This window comes from Sylvia atricapilla, chromosome 21, assembly GCF_009819655.1.
Source record: "Sylvia atricapilla isolate bSylAtr1 chromosome 21, bSylAtr1.pri, whole genome shotgun sequence".
NCBI classification, from domain to species: Eukaryota; Metazoa; Chordata; class Aves; order Passeriformes; family Sylviidae; genus Sylvia; species Sylvia atricapilla.
In genome coordinates this window covers 4,882,706-4,892,596 of record NC_089160.1, presented here as the reverse complement: position 1 = coordinate 4,892,596, position 9,891 = coordinate 4,882,706, and positions in this window count along the sequence as shown.

Here is a 9,891-nt window from a genome sequence, read left to right as displayed (position 1 = left end):
ACAGGCAATGCCTGTGAACATACATGTGACTTGATCTCTTGCTCTGAATAGAGGAAAGGAGTAAAATAGGGGGCAGGTGTTGCTCCTCCCAGTTTTATACACACTTGGATGTGATGTTTCTTTTAGGAATGTTTCCTTCTCCAAAGAGCCAAGTGAAAACTGTCATCCTGAAAACCATGACCAACTAAGAAACTGCAGCATGGAAATTTCAGGAGAGGGAAGAGCATATGACCCTTATAAAGTGCTGCAAGCGCCGTGGAGAACTAACAACTGTATTGGGTTCCTGGCAATATCTTTAAAAATTCAAATATGAAGTAGCCCAAGAAGAGCTGGTTGTAGAGCTCTGTACATCATCAATATGTACTTTGGTTTTTCTCCAACACCTTCAAGCCAGAACTTTGGAAGAATTTCAGTAAAAAAAGGTACATTTTAATTTCACAGTGGTTAAAAAGGTATCATTTCTTGACAAAAGTGTATGTGGCCAAATTTTAAAGACTTTTTTCTCTTCTCCCGTGGCTAGTTTTGATTAAGACCTGCTTTCCAACAATGCCAGTAAAGCCAAAGCTTTTGTACTTCAGAACATGGAGAAAGGTCCTGCAGATTTATTGGTGAGGCTGGATGTGTTTTATTAACACCACCATGGGGATGTCTGACTCTTATTTATTCACAGAAATTTCACAATTTGGCAGTGCTCTCTGGCAGACTTCCTCTTGATCTTTAATTGATGAATATTAGGATTGGCCTGAGTAGAAAGCTTTGTTTGAATGGGAACTTCAACCTGTGAACATTTTTGAGAACCTGAGGCACACAGATAAATATTCAAGAGTTTAGCAGAAACCAGTAGTTCCTGATCAATGCAGGAATGGATTAGTGTTCTAATTCACATATCTGTTAGAAATAGAACTTTTCCAAAAGCTTCTGTCTAAATTTAAATGGACTGTTTATAGCAACCAGCCAGTAATACAATATACTGAGCAAAATGTGCTGAGCATGTGAAGCAAACAGGGTTATTAAGCCATGAATAAATCATTGGTCCAAACCAACTTGCACTAACAATGGTGCCCATTTAAAGAAAATGTGCCACGTGATTCAAAGTGTTTCAGAATTTGTAATAATAATTATGGTTATAATCACCAGGAGGCAATGTTTCTTTCCCTTGGTGGCAGAGGAAACCTTAGTAATGTAGGACTTCTTCTCTAGATGTAAGACTCTAATTTCCCCAAGGCAGACATGTGCTGTTATATGGGATTATTGCCCTCTGCCAAATGGGGAAAGGCAGAGAAAGATTACAAATTTGGCCTTGTATATTGTTTTAGGGAGTGATTCTTAATTCCTGTACTGTGGGGAATTGCCATGTCCAGATTTGGGTTTTGGTGTTTAAAATTGGAACAAAAAGTCAAAATTCACTGCGAACTGGAGGTCGATTGCAGCTTGTTAAAACACTCTATCGCTGCTGAAAAAAAAATGTAAATGTGCATATAAGGTAAAATGGAACTTTTCCATGAGGCAGCTCCTTCTGGCAGTGGTGGCACAAGGCACGGGACCAGATGACCCTCAGCTCTGCTTTGATGTGGCTGTTCTCAGGCTCAGAGCATTCATCAACCCTTTGGTCTCCATGAGGTATGAGAAAACACTGCCTTAACAGACCTCTCTGGAGTCCTTCAGTGTGGCAAATACTGACCTCATTCACCTGATTTTCTGAAAGCTTTTTGCTTCTAAGTGGTGCTCAGAAAGTCAAAGGCATTCTTTACAGAGAGACCTGGGAGTGCAGGGAAAAGGAAAACAAAAGGTAAACTTTCTACAGCTCTGTACATTGCAACTCCTTGCATTAGGGGGACTTCTGGGGAAGACTTTTATTTATTATATCAGACAGAACCATGTGAATTCATACACTTTACATATATTCAAGTATGTTCCCAATCAAGAGGAAGAATTTAAAGTTACTTTAAAAGTGGGTACTTTCTGTGTTTTTTTTATTTTTATGGTGCTTGATGCTCTTTATCCTCCTAAAACTTGAAAACAGGACAGTGAATGCTGTGGGGTGGGATGAGATGGAGTTTGAAGAATAGAAAAGCACCAAAAACAACTTTTTATAGGGTTACCTATAATCCCCTGCTAAATCCATCCTTCAAAGAACATCTTTAAGAGGATGGTGCTGATGTTGCTGCCACAGAAGCAGTGTGAGTGTTCACACTTGCTGCAGTACACCAGAATCAGCTCTGTTGGGAATGTCCCAAGTACCCAAAAAGGGAAATGAGGGAATTTGCCCTTGAGGCTTGTCAGCACTGGGAAGGAAGGTACCAAGTGGGTTGCTTTTCCTGCAACATCACTTTTCCCACTGCACCCACTTTTTCCTATTTTTCACTGAAAAAAAGAGAAGAAAGCACCAAGGGAGTGGAATAGCATTGAGAAAGAGAGGAATGGTAGAGATTCTCTTGTCTGTGGGATGTGGATTTATGAGCCTCATAAAATGCTTTTCTGCTTTTCCTAGTGAGAAATAATCATCCAATTCTGTTATCTTTAAGAGAATGATGATTTATGCTCTCAGAATGAGTGCTCTTTCTACTTTTCCACATCTTTTCAGTGCCTCACCAATATCTTGTGGAGGTTTCTTTTTCCCAATAAAGATTGGACCAGATGATCCTTGGAGTCCCTTTCCAGTCTGGTTTTCTGTGATTCTGTGATAAAGTGTGTTTGAGTCTTATATTTTTTCCTTATGTAGTTGTGTGGTGTTCCCCATTAAGGCCTCTGTGATTGTGTCTCTGGGAAATGTGTGTAGATGGGTAATAATTCCCATGGTACTCTGTGCCAGAGTTAAAATCTGTGTAATTATCTAAATGACATACCCTAAGTGCTACAGAGATGAAGAAATTTGTGGCTCCTGATCTGGGCTTTATGAAATACCTAGTTTTATGTTCGATATTAGATGGGTAATTCACATTATGTTATTCAAGTTTGCAAAACACATCTCCAGAGTGTTGGTTCTTGGATGATTAGTAATGAACATTAATCATAATTAAAGGCATGTCATTATTTGAACTTTTGAATTTATGTCCTTTCGATGTTTATATGACTGTTGCAGCAGCTGCAAATATTGTTGTAAACACATAACCACATCCATGGAAAGAAATCTGTAAATGATCAGAAGATTAGTGAAATAAGGGCTTTCTTTTCCTGGACTTTCCGTGGTGTCTGCAGCATCGTTACCTTCCCAAAGTGTTTTCCCTTTTCTTCCCAATACAAAGAAGAGCCAGCTTTGCCTTCCTTTACAACCCCCTGTACACGGATAACAATCCAAATTAATTCTGATCCATCTTTATGTACCATTTGAAAATTGCAGGAGAATGTGTGAGTGAGGAGAGGGTAAATATTTAGAGAAGGAGGTGCTGTCATAGCCTGTAGCTATGGGGTGTGTGCTGTGGACATGTCACCCCAAAACGTGCTGTAGGGTGCACCGTGGTGAGCTAAGGCACAAAGCATCTCTCTCCTCATGTGCCCAAGGAGGCTGGAGCCAACACTTCCAAGAAACAGCAAAGTTGGGTTTGTTTCCAGAGGCTTTGTTCCCACGCAGGCTCACCCCTGTAGTGGACAGAGCATTTCAGTTTCCAGCTCTGCCTGTGGGGAAATGAAGGGTTTGAAGACCTACTGCTTCTTCTTGCAGAGGTCACACCAGTTCAGTGAGAGCTGGGTCTGGCTTCCCATGACACAGCAATCTGAGGGGAAAAATATGTGAATCCTGGCTTCAATGGATAATGTCAAATGCAGATGTGTCATCGTTGCCCTGCTGTCTGCAGGGGCAGGGCTGAGCCTTGTGCTTCACTGACAGGGGTCTTGCACGGTTCCCAAAATGTCAGATGTTGAAGGCAGCTGCACCTTTTGGGTCTCTAGAGAGAGCGTGCAGTGCTCCCATCCCCTGAGTTCCCCAGCACTCCATCCATCCTGGTCCCCTTCCTCCCTCCCAACCTGTCTCCTGGGGTTTGTCTTCCTTCAGCCCAATCCTGTGGGAAAGCAACTGAGGGAATTGAGAGGGGCTGTCATTGTCCTTCTGCTGTCACATCCATCCCAGCATAAATCTGAGGGTGGCTCTTGAGTTTAATGTGAACTGGCCTCAGTTTTGAGCACTGTCCTGCACGTTCTGCTCTTACTCCTGCTTTTTCTCTCCTCATTCCCTCACGTTAGAGAGGGAACTGTCCTGCTGACTGCAGCAGCCAGTGCAGAAGGAGGGGACACTTTACTCATCATCTCCCTTTGCTTGCACTTGTGGTGCCAGGGCTTGTAGTCACATCTGTGAGTTTTGCAGGAGGGTGGGAACCCCACTCAGTTGTATTGAGGTAGGCATAGAGTGCAACCCATGTGCTTTCCTCAGCCTTTTATTCACTTAAAACCCTTTTAAGTGATCCCTTTTTTGTTATTCTTCTTGTGTTTCCTCCTGCCCTATTTCATGTCCCGTCACCATTAAAGGTTTTACAGATGACTGCTTATTTTTATTGCATCCTGCAGGCAGAGCTCAAAGGCTGAGAGGAAAGATGTGCCCAACTCAGGGGTTTCCCTGAGAGGATTTCCTTTGTGATGGAGCATTCTGGCTCCAGCCAATTCTTTAGCCGAATTTTCTTTGTCAGCCTACATTTCAGCATGTGACCAGTTAATACTAGAAGAAAATATGGCCTTTAATTCTTACTTTTAGGTTTGCTTCCAGGGGCTGAGCAATGGCAGCACTGCAGGTCCTCAAATGAGTGCAGGATGATAATATTTTACAGAAGAAACCTTTGCTGGTGAAAAATTAAGTAATCAATTTCTAGATTATTTTTTTGCAGAAAACTAATTTTTTTTTGTGCGTTATGAGGAAGAACAAAATAGTGGTTTTGACATCTTCAGAAATTAAAGTTTTCATGTAAAACTTTCTTGGAAAAAAACCACCCCGACCCAAGTTTTATAATGGAATTAAAAGAGCTTGAAGCCACAGTGAAATATTCTGCTCCCAAATTGCTTCGTGTTTGATGCACTGGAAATTACATTTTCTGAGGTAATGAAGAACAAATTGTGTTGTAGCAGGAGCCAAACACTCTTGTTCCAAACAAAAGGTTGTTTGTACAACCTGTGTGCTGGAGTGTGCCAGGAGGTGTGTGAGGAAAGAGCAGTGACACTCCAGATGCCACACTTTGCCAATCCTTCCATTTTCAGGTTTCTTGACTTGCAAAGTTCATCTTGCATTTTGGACGGAGTAACACAGATCCAGATCCAACAAGCAGTCTGTCTTCAGTGGCCTGATAAATTGTTCTTAATTTTCTGGAATAGGTTAATTTCATTTAGGTAAGGAAAGGCAAAAAAGCAGGCTTTTCAGGGCACTGCCAAAAAGAAGATTAAGTCAGCATCAAATCCATTAGTCAATCAATTTATCTGTGTTGGCTAACACCATTTCAGCCTCTTTCTCTGTTTTTTTTTCCCCTTGGGTGACAATTTAGGTAACTCACAATTTCACTGCTGTATTGCAGCATTACATGGTGGCTGCTTTGCATAAAACTAGGTTTAGTGCCCTCTTACATTTTTTTAAGCAGATTTTATTTAGTTTTATTTTTTCATGGCAACTTTTTTCTCCTTCTGTGAATGTACCATTTCTTTGAGAACTCATCTCTGGGACTATGCAATCCTAAGCATTGTTGTAGTAGACACGCCTGTAGTAGAAGTTTAATTAAAACATGTGCCTCTATTAATTGCACATGTTTATGTGTCCATCATAATTCAGTGCCAGCTCAGGACACCTGTTCCAGGCTCCATGGTGTGTGACTTGGGGTTGTCTTGGCAGTCTTTATTTTCCTCATTTTAGTTTCCTGTGACAGAGGATTGGAGATTGCTCACAGACAAATTTCTGGTGTCAATTGAAGTCTAACCACTGATGGAGACTTTTTTCACCTTTGGAATATTTCTAACATGTCTGTCTTTTGAGGATGCTTTGCTAATTCCCTGCTGTTATATTTTTCAAATTCTTCCAAGAAGCACGTATGCCAGCTGTTATCCCTGCCTTTGCTGGTGTGGCTGGAGCAGTGAGGGGTTTCAGGAAAAGTGCTGGTTTAGGGGAGACTTCTGCCAATAACTTCTTGCCCACAATCAGTTTTCATCTTCTCCCCTGAGACATTGAAGCTGAGTTAGTTTCACTTGAAGGCAGCAGCAACTTCTCAACAGGAAATATTCCACAGGTGGGGGAATGACTCCGTGGAGTTGGTGGGAAGAGTGCTGCCTGTGGAATTTAAAGTTGCATGTGCAACCATTCAGCATTTCTCATCTGAACCCCTCCCAGTGTGGGGGATTGTGGGGAGCTCCAGGAGCAGTGAACAGGGATATTCTTCTGCCAGTTATATCCCACTTGTTTTGGTTGTTCCTGCACATCTCAGGCTCCTGAGCCTGTACAGAGTGTTCAGTGGGACAGGACTGCCCCAGAGCCAGAAGGTGAGCACACTGGAAATATTTTAATTTCTATTCTGCCTTCCAGTCAGTGACATCCTTGTACTTGTAGATACCAGTGAACCCAAGCTCGAGACAAGAATGTGTCTCTTGTTTGTCCTTACATTCAGTTCTCCTAGATAAGACTAGTTCTCACTAATTAAATGCAGAATTAAACTGTGCAATCACCTTCTGCCCTCTGAAGAAACAGAGAACAAAACCTGTCAGCGCTGCACTCTCCTGCTGTGGGATAATCTGGAACTGGCTGCTGGTTATGTGCTTAATTTGTTTGGTTTGTCAGTGTTTATTAGGGGCCTGATTGAAGCAAAATCATCCCATCCCCTCTGGAAATCAGCATCCTTGTAGCAAAATGCACAGTTTGGCTTGCAGGATGCTTTTTATCCCCTGTGGTGCCTCTACAAAATGTGCTCCAGGTGTGGCTGGCACATTCCTGTTCCCCCAGCAATCCCAGCTGCTTTTTGTGGTCACCAGTGACCTGTCACCAGTGCCTGGTGGCACAGAGGATTGGGGAGTGCTGATAGTTGGTGACAGAAAAGGCCTGGGAAGAAGGAAATGTGTGGTCAGGATGGTTCTGCTGCCACTGGCCCATCAGCATCCTCATTGTGGGATACTTGCATATCCTGATGGAATATTGTAACACCAAGTGAACAGCAGCAAAATTCAGTCTGGCAAGATTCATTACTTTAATATTGGAGGGTTTAAGCTGACACCAGATTAACATATTCATAGGGTTTTAGGAACTGCTTGGGTATTAACTGCCACCTTTTAATCTGAAAACTTTGCAGGGGTGTCGTGTCTCCTCTGTGCTAATGACTCCGTCTGTCTCTGTAAGAGGTTGAATTTCTTTACATGGTGTTTTGAGACTAAATATGAAAGAGGGGAAATGGCCCTTAATTTTAACAAGTTCCCATTTGGTTTAACAGCTGCTGTGAGATCTCTCTTGTCTTTTTGGCTGTGTTTGCCACTTTGGCAGTGTGTTTCTGGTTGTCAGAGTCATACAGAGTTCTAATGAAGTGCAACACTTTTTTCTTTTCCCTACAGCTGTTATTTGTCATTTGATATAACTCTGCCTCGTGAGAGTTTTATTCCTGAATAAATGATAAAAGGACAGCTAGTATCAGAAGGCAGTGCTGGCATGAGAGTCTCTGCTTTGTTGCTAACACAGAAGAAGCCATCTCTCTCCTTTTAAAGGATGTGTTATGTGGCTGAGTTTGGGAAAGCCTTTCAACTCCTGAGGGAGCCAAAGCCAGCCTCTTCCTCTGTTCTGCCCTTTGCTGCTGTCCTGTCCTAATTAGCAGATAAACTCCACACCCTGTGCTCCCAGTGCCAAGACACTGACTTCTGGCAGCCCCTGGAGGTTTGTTTCTCATTGCAGCGCAGAAAACACTGCAATGAGAAACAGAGGAGTGTGTTTCTCTTCTGTGCTCCCAGATGAGGGCTGTGGGACCTGCTGAGTCAGCAGACATGGCCCAAGCTCCTTGGGGTTCATCTTCCTCCTCCTCAGAGCTGGGGACGTGTGGCAGCCAGAGCTTGGTGGTGTCACAGCCTGGGCACCGTGTGACCCTGGGGAGGTTCTTGGGTGGTTCAGGCTGGAGAGTTTGCTGCAAGAGCTGGCCTCTGTTATTTGGTGTAAATCTGTTATTGAAGCTACAAATTTTGTTCCCTGCTAACTCTGATGTTTCAAACAACCCCCTGACTCCTCAGAGTACACACAGAACTCAGCTGAGCTCTTTGAGTGTTAAAACATCTCATGTGGTTGTTGTTCAAGGCTGGTCCTGCCAAGGTGAAGGTGATTCCCACACTCCCAAGATGTTTCTTCAGCTGCCTAAATGAATGTGCAGCCAACACTGGTGTGCCCCCATGCCTGGCAGGGGAATACACAGTGTTTTCACCTCGTGCTGGGACTGTTTGCTGGGCTCCACTCATTCATGTGCAAAGCTCTCACCCATTGCCAGCAACGTGCCAAGCAAATTTTTGGGCAGAATTTCTGCAAAGCTCTTTGTAGCGCACATTAACTTTGCCTTATGTCTCCCTGTCCCCTCTGTGCTTTTGGGGTTCCCTTTGAAGGAGGAGGTGGGCAACATGCTGTGAGTTTTCATTCTCTGGGTGTGTTTGTGTTACACTGCTGCTGAGGACTAGAAACCCTCCTCCTTTCTGACCCTGCCAAGTATCTTTAATGGTCTGTGATATTCCCAGTACCCTGAAGATTTCGTGGTGAGTGTATGGCATTGGTGTTTGTTACAAATACTTCTCCCTGGAAGACTCTGTATTAAGCCCATGCTTCATTTCATCCTCAAAACTTCTCTTACTTTGGAGTTAGTTCATAAACAAAATTACTTTATTGGGGACAGATAACAACATGGGGTTTCAGCAATTAAATGAAAAGTAGCAGGGAATCCTAAGGAGAGGAAATGGAGGGTCATAAATGGTTCTGAAGAGGCTTGAAGGCAGGAATTAATATCTTATGCTTAATGAATGACAACTCTTAAAAAAATGCTGTTAGATAAAGCCGTATAGGAGTAGAGAAGAGGGCATTTCAGAAGTTGCATAGAGTGAAAGAGGTTTTTCTTTTAGAACTTTAGCAAACTCGACCATTTTTCTTGGCTTTGGAGAGGGTGGCAAATGGAAAGCAAGACCTCTAAAACTGGTAGAAATCCCAGAACTTCAGGAGCAAAAAAAAAAAAAAGCTGCAGCTTTTCCCTCTATTTTGCCCCTGCCAGAGGAGAGATCTCACAGTGACTAAAGGTGCTGAGTTATTCCTTTGGTTTTGAGTTTACTCAACCAGTACATACCTAAAGCTTTTTTCTTTTATGGTAGCAAGTATGGTGGAAGGTAGCTTGGATTAGAGTACGGGCAATGTAGTTATAGAAATCATAGAATCATAAATTCATCAAGGTTGGAAAAGAACTCTAAGTTCATTAAGTCCAACATTAGGTCAGCACTGCTGTGTTCACCACTAAGCTACATTCCCCCAGGGCCACATGCTCATATTTTTTTGAGCAGTTGAAGGGATGGTGATTCCACCATTTACCTAGGATCCTGTTCCAAGTGAAGAAAGGCTCCTCCTTGTCAGCAGTTTTTAAGAGCTGTGGCTGAGGGAGATGATGGGATTTATAGTCACACCCTTGGCTATGGAAACATGAAGGTGGGGAGCAGAGTCTCCTTTACCAATTGGCCTGAAAGGTCCACTCAGGGTTAGCATTAATTCCTCACCTCCTGATGGGTCTCTGATGGGAGTTGTGAGGCTCAAGTTAACACATCACCCCTTTGAAGTTTGGAGGTGTGGATGCTCAGTCCTTTCAGAGAGAAGAAATGCCTGTGATTTATTTCTTGCTGAGAAAAGTTCAGTAGGGAGAAAAAGGGAAAGGAGGGGAAATGTTTTAAGGGGACACTGAAATCACCATCAATTGATGGTGGTTATACAACTCTAAA